Genomic DNA, 13,876 nt, shown 5'->3' with positions numbered 1-13,876 from the left:
AGTATATTATATTTTCCTTTTACAGCTGCAGACTGAGGAAGATCCTGAAACACACCAGCAAACCCTAAAACAGACAACAGTTTACAGATGTTTTTCAGCGGCAGCATAACTATGACTAAACTTTTGGGTGAAACTTGTTTACTTTTTTCATACTTTTATTACTTGTGGAAAAACTTGAAACAATTTTAAATAAGTATAAAGAATGGCATTGGTTTTGTACATTTAATTTTTGTTTAACGTTATTAATAAAAATGTTGTTCAATTAGCATATTTTTGTGCTTTGCTTTGGTACCGAAATTGGTACCGAGAACCGTGGATTTTCACTGGTATTGGTACCGAATACTGAAATTTTGGTACCGTGACAACACTAATTGTGTCATTGCAAAAATTTAAATATCTGGCTGATTGCTGATTCCATTTGATTCCATCCTTATTTTACCTGATAATGAGCTAATTACTTAAACTTAAGGGGGTTAATCGATATACAGTATATTTAAAGAAACTAAGACTTTTAAGGTACTCCACTTTTCCGTTGTATAAAGATTGAAATACATTTTTCATTTATATTTTAAGTGTAAATTCATTTATGTTTACATTTAAAATTGTGACTCAAAGCAGGTATTAACCTCTGATGCATTTTGAATCAAAAATCACAATTGAAAAAAAAAAAAAATTCCTGAGATTCAACATCTTTGATAACATGATACAAACATTGATACAAACATTACTACAAACTAAACCACCAGGGTCCTAGAAATGCGGTCCTGAAACTGCAGCCTCCGCTATAACATTCAATTCGGTAGGTAGCGCTGTTACAAAAAACTAGGGTCCTGGAAATGCAGTCCTAGAAATGCGGTCCTGATACTGCAGCCTCCGGTTGTGCAGGAACAACCTTCTCCCTTTTCAGAAGAGGGCGGAGCTTCAAGATCTCATGCTCCGGCAAAACAGGACAATATCACGCAATCTGATTGTACTGTGCAGTAAATGTGCGTTTATGAATTACACAGACGGGGAGCACAGCGCAATAAAAATAACGACATAGCTGGTCTCATGGTGCCTTCGCGTGCTATCACATTATGAGCTCGACAAATTCAAGCGGTCGACTTCACATTGGTTCCATATGCAATTTTTAACTACCACATTCCTATTTACGATCATTCTGGTAGCACGTGAAGGCAGCATGAGTGAAAACAGGCAGAGACCATGGTAGCTTTAGCAACATTAGCCTTACAGAGTCCCAAGAAGCTCTTTTGGAAAACAAAATATGACGCGTGATGCTTACTTTGTCTGGAGCTGATGCTCGCGCACAAAGCGTTGGTATCGATCCCTCTTTCAGAATCAACCTTTGCACAACTCCAGCACTGAACTGACCCTCGTTTGTGAGGCAGTCTGGCGTAAACATTAGTACAAACATATAGGACTTTTCTGTTTTTTTTTCCCGGGACATTCCCTTCAAAAATTAAATTTAACCACCGTGTCCTCAGCGGTCTATGGAGACCAATGTTCGTTGGTGCATCCCAACACACGACACTTGTAATGCCTCTTTGACGCAGACATTCAGCAGCTACAGCAAGAAAACAGTAATGGTGGACTGCTGCTTCTCACTCAGGGCTTGTGTCACAAATGGGTGGGACTTTCCCTAGTATGACGTCATTATAGGGAGAAATCTGGAACTGCTGGTTTGGAGAGACTGTTTATGATTTGTGTGTAACTACACATATGTAACAACCCACTGAATGGTATGTGTAAGTACACATGTGTAACAGGACTAACAGCACTTTTTGGTAAAGAAAGTGTTACACTTTATATTAGATTTATCATGTAATTACTCTGATGTTACACAGTAGCGGCCACTAAGTTAGGCTTTACATATAAATTGTGGTTGGTGTCCAGAATGTTACACTTTATATTAAGTGGACAGTTACTGAGGAGTCACCATGTAAGTAGACTGGTATTACAGTGGTGCACCAACTCCAACTCGAGATCCAACTCCTCCCACTTAACATATCCCTAAACCTACCCATCTCCACCCCCTGGATCCCATTTCCACCCCTAAACCTACCTATCTCCACCCCCTGGATCAAATGGTTCCAATTACTCTTATACATATTGTTGTTACAAAATGTAGTTATATATGACCTGTTACACATTTGTACTTACACAAACCATCCTGAGGGTTGTATGTAGTTACAGAAATATTACAGCTGTAGATACTATGTACCAATGTGTACTTACACTGTGGTTACATACTACGTACATATTTAGTTACTATGCAAGTACACAGGTATTAGGGACACAATATAAAGTGGGACCAAATTAACTACTTGTACTTTTACTTGATTACATTTCTGAAAAAAAAAAACACTACTTTTTACTTCTTACAATTTTATTTTTATTTTATCAGATGACATGGTAACAGAAGCTAAAACATGCATGCTTGATGTGTGAGAACCAACAAGGTTTCTTTTCACGCATCACGTATACACATTTCAGCTTCAGTTGGAACTTTCATCAGGTAAATTTCTGGCTTCAAAAGTTTGCCATCAAATCTGAGGAAGCATATTGAGGTAGCAAAGTTGCTTCCCCCCCAAAATAAGTTTAATTGTAATGGTATATTGAGTAACAATTAGGACTGTCAATTAATTCTTTTTTAATCTAAATAATTAAATGGTTTGTTCATCAATTAATCTAATTAAGCACTGAACAGACAACACAAAAAGTAGCCTTTCAAGAAGTTCATGTTGTATGTTTGAATTCTATGACTCTCCTCATCAATTCAATGCACGTTCTTATATTCTGGAATGTGTTTCTGGCCTCTGCATCACATTTGGCTCATCAGGGATAATCCATCCAAAAATGGAAAAAATAAATTCTCTCATCATGTACTCACCCTCATGCCATCCCAGATATATATGACTTTCTTTCTTCAGATGAACACAAACATAGATTTTTAGTCCATATAATGCAAGTGTACAGGACCACGTCAAAAGCCACACAAAATGAACACGGCGTCATGTTTAAAATATTAGTATTTGTAGTTTACTTACACACACCTATCGTTTCACTTAAGACGACATTGATTTATCAACAGGGGTTGTATAAGTTACTGTCATCTTCACTTTGTGTAGTTTTAAAAACATCATCTTTGGTCCTCCTTTACACTTGCATCATATGCAGAGAGATGGATTTTTTTTTCTGTTAATCTGAAGAAAGTAAGTCATATACATATGGGATGGCATGAGGGTGTAAAGGATGGAGTATCCCTTCAATGGCTGTATTTTTAGTGTTCAACTGGGCTGCATTTTAATTATTGTTGTATGCATTAGATATAGTGGGTATAAAAAAAGAATCACCCCCCCCCCTTTAAAATAATCACATTTTGTTGCTTTGCAGCCTGAAATGAAGACAGACAGTTTTTGTTTTATCCAGCTGTATTTACTCAATCTATAACATTAAGTTATTAAGTGCAACCTATAACATGCAAGTGAAAGATAACACCAACATGTCAGAAAAATAAACAATAAAAAAAAAAAGCAAACCCCCCCTTGTGTGTGTGTTTTTTTAAACTACCTTTTGCTTTAATTACAGCATTTAGTCTTTTGGGATATGTCTTTTTGCACATCTAGACTTTGCAATATTTGCCCACTCTTCTTTGCAGAACTGCTCATGTTCAGTTAAATTTGATGGTGATTGTTTGTGGACTGCAGTCTTCAAGTCATTCCACAGATTTTCAATGCGGTTTAAAAGTCTGGGCTCTGACTAGGCCATGCAAGGAAATTCACCTTTTTCTCCTTCAAGTGGTCAGTTTTGATGTGTACTTTGGGTCATTGTCATGTTGGAAGGTAAACCTTCTTCCTATTGACAACTTTCTGGCAGAGGGCAGCAGATTTTCCTTAAGAATTTTCCTTCCATTTTTCCATTTTCCTTCTATCCTGACAAGTGCTCCAGTACCTGCTGCAGAGAAACACTCCCATAACTGGATATTACCATCTGCATGCTTTTCTGTAGGAATGTTGTTATTTGGATGGTGAGCTATACTGGATTTCCACCAGACATATCGTTTGGTGTTGAGGCCAAATAATTTAATTTTAGTCTCATCTGACTCTTTGTCATAAATTCCTGCAAGTGATTCAGAGTTGCTGTAGGCCTTTTGGTCACCTCTCTGACCAGTTTCTTCGTGGCTCTTTCATCCAGTTTGGAGCGACGTCCTGATTCAGGGAGGGTATGTGTTATACCAAATACATTCCACTTCTTAATAATAGACTTCACTGTGCTTCTAGGCATTTATAAAGTCTTTTACGTTTTTTTTTGTATCCATCTCCTGACTTGTGCCTGTCCACAACTTTATCCCGGAGATCTTTTGACAGTGCCTTGCCACCCATTATTGATTGTTTGCTTCAGTTGCACTACCAAGGACTGAAATGCTCCAGGAAAGCTCTTTTCATGCTGAGCCAATCAAAATGTGACCCGTGCTGGCAAAATGAGTCAGAATGCGTGCAGGCTAATTTTGAGCTACACGCAAAAAAAGTCAAAAATGTAGATTTTAGTCAAATTTTAGGTTTTCACAAAGATGAGTTCATTAAGCCCTCGTCTAGCAATCCCAATGCTCCAAATAGTAATTAAACATCTAAAATTATCTTTATTTGTATGTTTTCTGAGAGGAGTACCTTTTCTCCGCTCGTTTCTCGTGTTGACTGTCATCCGAAGCGCCTGCATAAAGGGATCCCGATACATATACACAGAATTACAGTATTTAAGCATTCACACAAACATAATCTGTTATGTCTTAAGTGAACGTTTGGGGAACTGTTGGGGAAAAACATCTGATGTGTAACATTATATTAGATCCATTAGGTGCATTACAGTAGGTCTTAATATATAGGCCGTCTGTCTCATTAATGTTAATCTAAAATTAAAAGAAAAAAGTGAATCACTTACTGCTCTTGATTGAACTGCTTTTTCAATTTATTTGTAATGAACACACTAAAGGGATTTTTAAATTTGATTATTTGTTTTTCTTGAATGCTTTTGTTTAGATGTAAAATGAAAAAGGTAATGCACTATGTTTTTTTTTCTTATATTTGTTCAGTTTTTTAAAATCTGTTCTTATTTATAATAACAAAGATTAAATAAAAAATAGCTATATTGTGAATATTAATATAGTAATTATTATTAAGAAAAGAAGTGGAGGAAAAGATGCAACGTTGCAGGTGATTTTGATTTGGAACCTTCAGAAAACTGGTGGTGGTTGAGGAGAGACCCCCCACATGATTGTAAAGCACTTTGGGTGTACAACAATACACAGTAAAGCGCTATATAAATGCATCATTCATTCATTCATTCAAAACTTTAATTCGATTTTTCTCAAAATTGACTTTGCTGACTATCGACTTCAAACAGGTGTAGCTCAGTCATTTTTCGTCATACATCATACATAATTTTTAAGCTCTTTTAATGGAGACCGTGAAAATGAAAATAACTCATTTTTTAAAAATTGCTCATTGTAATTAAATTGCATTTTGCCAGCACAGGTCACAAATGATGACAGCTGATCACGCCATTGAGAAGGTGATTAGTTACACCTGATTGAGTTTACAAGTAATTTTTAGGAGGGGGGTGATCCTTTTTCCTCCTCCGTGATTGTTTTTTTTTTTTTGACATGTTGGTGTTATATCTTTTACTTGGATATTATAAGTTGCACTGAGTAAAACAGCTGGATAAAACAAAAACTAATTTCAGGCTGCAAAGCAACAAAATGTGATTATTTTAAAGGGGGGTGATTCTTTTCTATACCCACTGTAGATGTGTTTGACCTGCAGCCATTGTGTTTTGTTTTCTCCCTTTAACCAAACGTTTGTATGTCTGCCTGACAAAAGATTTCATGCAGTTTATTTTTAAGCAAATTCACTCTGCATTGAAAAGATGATTCAATATGATGAAACAAGAATCTCCTTTCTTTTGGCTAGGTTACTTCTACTTTTTTAAATACTTGAGTAAAATTTAAATGGTAACATAAAAATGTTGTTTCTTGAAAGAGCAAGATTGTCACAGAGAAAATTGCAATTAAGTAAGCTCATTGTGAAAGCAAAGAAAGCCGTTGTAAAATTATTATATAGAAATGATAAAATTATTGAGGTTTCTCACTAGATCTTCCTTAAATGCTCCTTTTACCTCCTCATCAATCTTCTCCTCTATTGCTTCCACCCGTCATTCTCGGAGGTAGTGTTGGGTTTTCTCCAGCTGGTAGTTTATGAGTTCTTCTATAGCATCTTTTTCCTCCTTATCCACAAACTCCTGCACTGCCTTTCCCATGCCTTGCTCCGTCAACAGAGACAACTGCACATTCTACACACAAACACATACAGAAACTCAATATACAGAAACAAAATATATACAGTGGGTAGTTAGTTAACTTAAATCTTGTAACTATTTTAAACAAATGTATTACACATAGAATCTAAACTCATTATACTCAATATACTTATCCATCCATTTACAAAAATAAATAATAACAATTAATTCAGGGTAAACCTGCACCTTACGGACAGATGCCCAAAAAATAAAACATAATAAAATAAAAGCAAACAAAATAAAATACAACAAAATTACACAAGATGTTTTAAATTAACATATGATAAAAATCATTTATGATAAAAGTCCTTTAGAGACCTTACTAATTAAAATCACATTTACTTGCATTAGAAGCAGAGCAGTCCAGTAAGATGTGATTAATTAGAGAGAAAATTGTAACCTTGCAACCATCTGCTACAGTATCAGAACAGACAGCGTAATATTGAACCCCCCAAAGAACCTATTCCAATTATTATCTGCTATAGGAGTGGAAGAATAGTCTAAACTTGAGAAATCTTGAGTAGTTTGGGCAGTATGGCAATATTTTATTTAAATTCAACCTCTAATAAACACGTAAAAAACATGCAGAAACAAATCATTCACATGTAAGTTGCGTCATAAATGGAGAATCTATTTCACCAATTTTAGCATTACTGCATGTTTATCTCGATTTCATAATAAAATTTTGCTGTATACACCTGTTAAAAATGAATTAAAAGTAACTTTTACTATATAATTACTTTTGAAAAACAACGATATAGAGTTAATCAAGATTAAAAAGTAATTTGACTGTAATGAGCATGAGTGTCCCACTAGCGGAACAGTGACCGTGAACTCTTTAGTGCCCACCCACTTCCATGAAGCACCGTGAATAATGTTTCCTTATAAACATCAAAGTTTGTAATGCTTGAGTTATTCACCTCTGGTTAGTTTGGGTCATGGTTTATAACTCTTTAAAGACTTTTTAAAAAATCCCACTGTGAAAAAATTTAAGATTTGAAGTTTTAAAATTATTACTTTTTTTTTAAAATTGTAATTATTTAATTTTTTTGTGGGATGTGCCTCCCAGTACTGGGCCGCTCTTGATTTAAGAGATTAATCAATGAGATTTTGCAACTAATAAAAACAGCTATTAGTTTTTCTAAAGCAATTAGAATAACAGCTTCAACAAAAGTAGCAAGAACCTTTCAAAAGAGATCTATTACTTACAGATAATTCTGTGGAAGGTTTGAAGAGGACAGAGCGGAATGTTGACTAATGACTGATCTGCATCCTCTACACACATATACAAAATACAAACCTTCTCAGCTGTCTGAAAGTATTCCTTCACAAGATCTTCCACTCTCAGCAGTAAGACCTCAGAGGTGGGACGAGAAAGAAGTGCTTCAAAGTCCATACATTCTTCTGCAGAACACACATAGCATAAACTTAAATACTAATCTAAAAATTGTGCATATGCAGTCATGCAAGATGTTCAATTAATTAGTAAGCCACAAGCAAAGTTTTGCCATAGCATTAGTGAAACTGACCCTTATGTCATTCCAAACCCACATGACTGACTTCCATCAAACACGATGGAACATTTAAAGAAATGTTGTTTTGTATTGGCTGCTCTTTTCTATGTAATTACAATGAATGTGACTGTCAAGTTTCAAAAAGGACACAGAAGAACTATAAATTTATCTAAAAAGTGGTCTATATGTCGTATGCTGTATACCAATTCTACTGAAGATAAACAGTAGCTTTGTGGAATAAAATAATATTTATTTTTATAATATATATTTTCTTCCCCTCCATTCAGCTTCTGAACCAGACAAGTCCAATTCATAAAAAGATTATTCAGGTTTGGGGGGGGGGGCATCCCACTCGGCCATCCCACTTAAAAAAAAAAAAAAAAGCCTATAGGAGTGCATGCAAAAGTCAAATGTTCTTTAAAACTTGAAAGCCTCAAACCCCATATAATCCACATTCCATAGATATCACAATATATTGCTATCAGGATCCCCCCCCCAATAATCGAGTAGTGAAAAATCTGGGGCCGTATGTATAAAGCCGCTCAGAGTAAAATTTTAGTCCTAAGTGTGTCAAAATTCTAAGAATGACGTAATTTTACTCTTATTCCTAGACTTAAGAATAAAAGTGATTCATACAGGTACCTAAGTGTTAAGACTAGGTCCCAGCTCCTAAATTATTTAAGAGAGCTGAAGAGGTCTCCTAACCTAGTTAGGAGTAACAAGATGGCAGCACAGAGGAGGAAACAAACACTTTCCAGTGAAGATATGACATTTTGGAGTTATATGATAATATGGAGTTGATAAAACGATACAAACTTGATTGCCAAGATCAAAAAATCTTTTTTTTTTTTTTTGTAACTGACAAAGTAAGAAATTTAATAACCTCTTCCACTCAACAAGTCAATGCTCTAACTGCAGAGATGTAGTAATTACATTTTTTAAAAAAACACTGACCAGTGTTGCCAACTGCTTATAATCGAAAGTAGCTAAAACTGGTCACTTAATGTTACTAGATGACCTCATAAAGGTGAGTTCACTGATCTATATTTATATTTATATAGATCAGCGAACTCACCTTTATGACGTCATGAGAGAGTCTCACTAAATTGGCAACACTGGCACACTGACTACAAAATAAGTTATTAATATTTCATTGGTCCTCTTGTTTTAGCACGTTTTCATAATTTATTTGTATGACAGCATGCCAAAAATTATGACCGCACAATTTGGCATGTTTCATTGCATTATTATCACAAATAAAACAACTGACTCTAAGCAACTATGCAATATGCTTGCAAAATCTTGAACATTCATTTATTAATTTTTTTTAATTAAGGGTGAAATTTCCTAGGCCGGACCTCACTTTTGGCCACTACTATATGGCAATTAATTAGCTTTCCAACTGACCGGCAAACCATATTTCAAAAACAAGTCACTTTTATGAGGATTGTGGGCTTTCACGGAGTTGTTGGAGCCACTGATTGAACTCATGTTCACATCATTGCTCCAACTGTAAACGAGGAGACATACCAATAGAAAACGAAGCATCAGTAATAATTTGTGATAATTTTGCACAATGCAAAGCATTAAAAAAAACAAAAAAACATTTAAATATTAAAATATTTCAGTGTCTTAATTAAATTATTTTATTGTAGTTACATTAAATGATGAGTGTTGTGCTGCTGTGACTTTACATGAGCAGGCTCACTATTGGCTGATTCAGAGGTTGAGGTCAGCCATTTTGTGTTGACATCATTGTAGTCCTTAGTTCACAACACATAAGTGTCACCTCAGTCAACACATAAGAATCAGTCTTAAACTTTACCGAAAGTTGCTTTTAGCTTCTTTATAAAAGTCTCCTACTCTTAGAAAAGTCCTACTTTTTACAAAGAATTTTTTGACAGTTAAGTCAAAGCTTAAGACTATTCTTAAAGAGCAATTCTGAGAAGTTTTATACATATGGGCCCTGATATCGTGACAGCCCTATACCAATTCATTGCTATTGCATGTGTAAGAAAAAAAACTGGTTTGAATTCACATTTTAGGACAGGACACTGTAAAATCTTACACATGGATAAGAGCGACCAGTATTCTTCAAGCTTTTTCCTTGTATGTTCCACAGAAGAAAAAGTCATATGGTTTTGGAAGGACATAAGGGAAGAAAACAATCCCAGTTTTATTTTGGATGATATATTCCTTATATAATTATACAGACAGTATAAAAAAAAACTATTATAATGGACAGTTTTGGTCTACATACTGATACAGAATAGTCAATACATAATTTCACCCATGCTAAAATACATAAAATCAAGTGTTTTTCCTTGCCACTGGTGGCTTTGGCTTGAATACTAGGCTTGAACTCCTACGTATTATGTATAAGCATTATGGCAATATGACCATAATCCTAATACCCGATATGCATCATTTGAATTATGAAAGTGATATTACCAAATAGTAACTAGGTTTGCCATTACACCATAATCCTCTATCACAGCAAAATGAAATACTAACTTCAACTTACAACTATTATACGTATATCCAACTTTACCCATATACCATACATATAAAGTGATATGCTTTGAGTTTGTAAGGTAGGTCTAAGAGTTGCATTTAGGTATGCAAATTTAATCACTACATATAAAATAACACTGGATTGTCTTCACTGTATACATTAGATTAATCTTAAATAGATTTTTTTTTAATTTACAAAAGTTGTTCAGGCAAGAGCAGTAGTGATTTTCTCTTGGCCTTTTGTTGTTTGATTAACGTTAAGGACAAAGGCAGGTATATTAGGATGCTGTCACTTTAAGACTTAAAATACAGATCCAATATAATAATAGAAATCAGGGCCCGTATTCACAAAAAATCTTAAGGCTAAGAGTAGCTCATAACTCGCTGATTTAGGAGAAAATCTTTAAAATAATGGGCGTGTCAGTCCTAAATTTAGGACTCCTAAATTTTAGTTCTAAGAGTATTTCACAAAGCGTTTTAGCACTAAAATTAGCTCGTGTCAGTCCTAAATTTAGGACTCCTAAATTTTTGTTCTAAGAGTATTTCACAAAGCGTATTAGCCCTAAAATTAGCTCCTAAATCTGTGAACCGTTAGGACTCATAAGTCACTAAGACCAAATTTGAACTATCCTAAAATGGCTGTTGCCAGCAATCTACCTCGGCATATAAACATTTTATAAACATTTGACGGTAATGAGCTTTTAAAAAGGTATCGGCTTTGGTTTGGAGGTTATCCCAATCTTATCATCTGAAATATGTATGTAGTAGCAACTTTCCATGGCAGCTCAATCTAATGTTAGCCTAGAAAAAAGTGCGTAGTTCACGTGTTTGTGCGGAGTGTGGAAGCTGAACAGTAGCGCGCTTGGGCTACTGCATGACAGATGGAGGCGCCGCTGCGATCATTTGCTCTTAAAATACTTCGTCATTTTTGGTCATACAGATAAGAGTAATGCATCTTTTGTATCTGTAAAGAATCTATGTTTAAATCCAACCTCCTCCTTTACGCTTTTCCCCTGATCGCCCTGATCCCACAGGTACTCTCACTGCCCAATTTACTTTTCGAAGGACAGGGATGCGTTGGCCCACGACTGGCCCTACCTCCTTTACTCCTTTACTTTTCCCCCCAATCGCCCTGATCCCACAGGTAATCAGGCGAATCAGGGAACAGAAACACAAGGTTCTCTTGATGGCCCCGCTCTGGAGGAACCAACACTGGTTCGCAGAGCTGTCTCGGCTGCTCTCAGCAGCCCTGTGGCCCATTCCCCTGTGACGAGACCTCCTCTCTCAGGCGAACATAACGATATGGCACCCCCAGCCCGAGCTGTGGGCTCTGCTCCTCTGGCCTCTCGATGAGAGCCTGCGGACCTCCCAGAGAGCATGCTAAACACAATATCTCAGGCTAGAGCACCCTCTAAAAAGGCGGCTATATGCCCTTAAATGGTCTGTCTTCTCCGCCTGGTGTATGGCCCAATCGCAGACCCAATTTCCTGCGACATATCTCTGATATTGTCCTTCCTTCAGGAGCTGTTGGATAAGGGTCGCTCCCCTTCCAAATCGGTAAAGCATATGGGAGATCTGCAGGTGCTCTCAGTGAGCCCCACCTGCCTCGAATTCGGGCCCAACGACTCCAAGGTTGTCATGAAGCCAAGGCATGGTTATGTACCTGAAGTGCTCTCGACTTCGTTCAGAGCGCAGGTAATAGCTCTTTCGGCGCTTCTTCCTTCAGAGCAGGACCAAGAGCTGAATTTACTCTGCCCCGTCAGGGCATTGAGAATACATATTGAGCATTCTGCCCCATTCAGGCAGTCGGATCAGCATTTTGTATGATTCGGTGGGCGCACCAGAGGGTCTCCGGTCACGAAGCAGAGACTTTCCAAATGGATAATTGACGTTATCAAGTTAGCGTACTCTTCTTTGGGCCTACAATGCCCCATGGGAGTAAGAGCCCACTCAACAAGAGGCGTTGCCTCTTCCTGGGCTTGGTCTAGCGGAGTGTCCATTGCAGGAATTTGTGCGGCGGCTGGCTGGGCCTAGGTGCTGGGTAAACCATTTACCAGGTTTTATAATCTGGATGTTCCGGCCTTACAGGCTCGGGTCCTTTCAGCTTAAACAGACTTACTCTGGCCTTATGGCAAAACCAGTGCTTCAGGCGTTTGCCTTCTTCACTGTACGCTCTTGGCCCCCACTGGGTTCTGAGGCTGTACAATTTATCTTGGAACAATTACTCAGTGCCGGGCCGACCTCTATGAGTTTGGCTCCTGCGGGGCTTCCCTGCAAAATACTTGGTCCCTCTGGCAGGGCTGTACAGTGCGACATATGCTTTTGAAGAAATATCGTTGTATCGTGCTACAGCGCACATTCTATCAGCTGCAGTTCAGGCGCCTCCCTCCATCTCAATAAAATGTACAACGCCATAAGCCACATGCATTCACATCAGTGTTAGCTCAGCGGTAGAGTTACTCTCACGGGACACTGCACTTATGCGCAATCACAAAACTACACTATTTCCATCTGCTTTAAAGCAATACCGGTTAAACATTTAATTCACGTGCTGTTCTGCATACGCTTTTTCTGAGCGCGTACTCATGAAGTGCGCTCACACTGAGAGCCTGTCAAAAAGCGCCTGATTATTGGACTAAGTTGTCTTTCGCGTCTGATTGATTTAGTGTCTAATACTGTCAAAAACACACAAGGTTTACATATAAACACAGCTGGTTATGTCTAAAATTAAAGTAAACAGTTGAGAGAGAAACGTGTGCAGATCTTAAAGGGACAGTAGCTACTAAACATGCTGCCGACTGTCATTAAAGGGATAGTTCACCCAAAAATTTTTATTTCTGTCATTATTTACTCACTCACATTTTGTCCCAAACCTGTATTGATTTCTTTCTTGTGCTGAACACAAAAGAAGATATTTTGAAGAATGTGAACCAAACAGTAGCTGGTCCACACTGACTTTTACAGTAGGAAAAAAATACCATGGAAGTCACTGGGGACCAGCAACTGCTTGGTTACCCACATTCTTCAAAAAATAACTTTTATGTTCAACAGACGAAATAAACTAATTCAGGTTTAAAACAACTTGAGTAAATGGTGGTATAAAAATTAAACACTATGACAGAATTGAAAGAAAGATGACAATTTTCATTTTTGGTGAACTATTATTTTAATGTTAATAAAACAACAAAACACAGAAAAAATCTGCTCACTGCTCTTGACTGATGAACTTATCATCAGTCAGTTGCTTTTAAAAAAGTATAACTGATGTATATAGTGTTTTATTTTAATATTTGTACATTAAATTTCTTGAATTTTACTGCTAAATGCTGTACCTGAAAAATGAAGCACTGTTTGTTTTATTTGTATATTATGTGTATTTGTAATGTATATCTTTGTTCTTATTTTCTAATAATAACAGATAAAATAATGACAAAGATTATTATCTTTGTTCACTTTGGCCTAAATGTCTGCCATTCTTTTTTTATTTTATATTTTGT

The 13,876-nt window shown here is 36.6% G+C and overlaps 1 pseudogene; it reads right to left on the bottom strand.

Moving 5' to 3' along the window:
• Positions 1–13,876, bottom strand: part of LOC107692752 (double-strand break repair protein MRE11A-like) — a 97,062-nt pseudogene that overhangs the window by 74,504 nt on the left and 8,682 nt on the right.

This window comes from Sinocyclocheilus anshuiensis, unplaced genomic scaffold (assembly GCF_001515605.1).
Source record: "Sinocyclocheilus anshuiensis isolate Anshui unplaced genomic scaffold, SAMN03320099.WGS_v1.1 scaffold1171, whole genome shotgun sequence".
Taxonomy (NCBI): Eukaryota; Metazoa; Chordata; class Actinopteri; order Cypriniformes; family Cyprinidae; genus Sinocyclocheilus; species Sinocyclocheilus anshuiensis.
This window is presented reverse-complemented; position numbering and strand designations above follow the sequence as displayed.